The sequence below is a fragment of the Galeopterus variegatus genome, unplaced genomic scaffold (genome assembly GCF_000696425.1).
Source record: "Galeopterus variegatus unplaced genomic scaffold, G_variegatus-3.0.2 Scaffold7926, whole genome shotgun sequence".
Lineage (NCBI taxonomy): Eukaryota > Metazoa > Chordata > Mammalia > Dermoptera > Cynocephalidae > Galeopterus > Galeopterus variegatus.
In genome coordinates this window covers 99,761-100,100 of record NW_007734037.1, presented here as the reverse complement: position 1 = coordinate 100,100, position 340 = coordinate 99,761, and positions in this window count along the sequence as shown.

Here is a 340-nt window from a genome sequence, read left to right as displayed (position 1 = left end):
ATAGTTCCTCTGAGCTGAGAAGATAGAGGATTTGGAGTTTGTAGTTGCCAAAGCAGCTGGTGTGAGAGACAAATCCTTGAGAGAGGAGGACCACAGGGAAGTGTGGCTCAAGTGTAATGCAATCTCCTTTTAAGATGTTTTTGGATGGAGGGGCCTTGTCAGCACTCCTGGCTTGCAGCTGAGATCTTCGAAAAGCCATAATCCTGGAGTAAGGGCCACAATCTAGGAGTAAGACACAAACTAGCATGGACTATTTAAAAACCACCTAAAAATAGTCCTTAAATGGTATCAAAGTGATCTGCCTCTACTCTATCCACTTGCTAGAAGAAAATTTAATCTT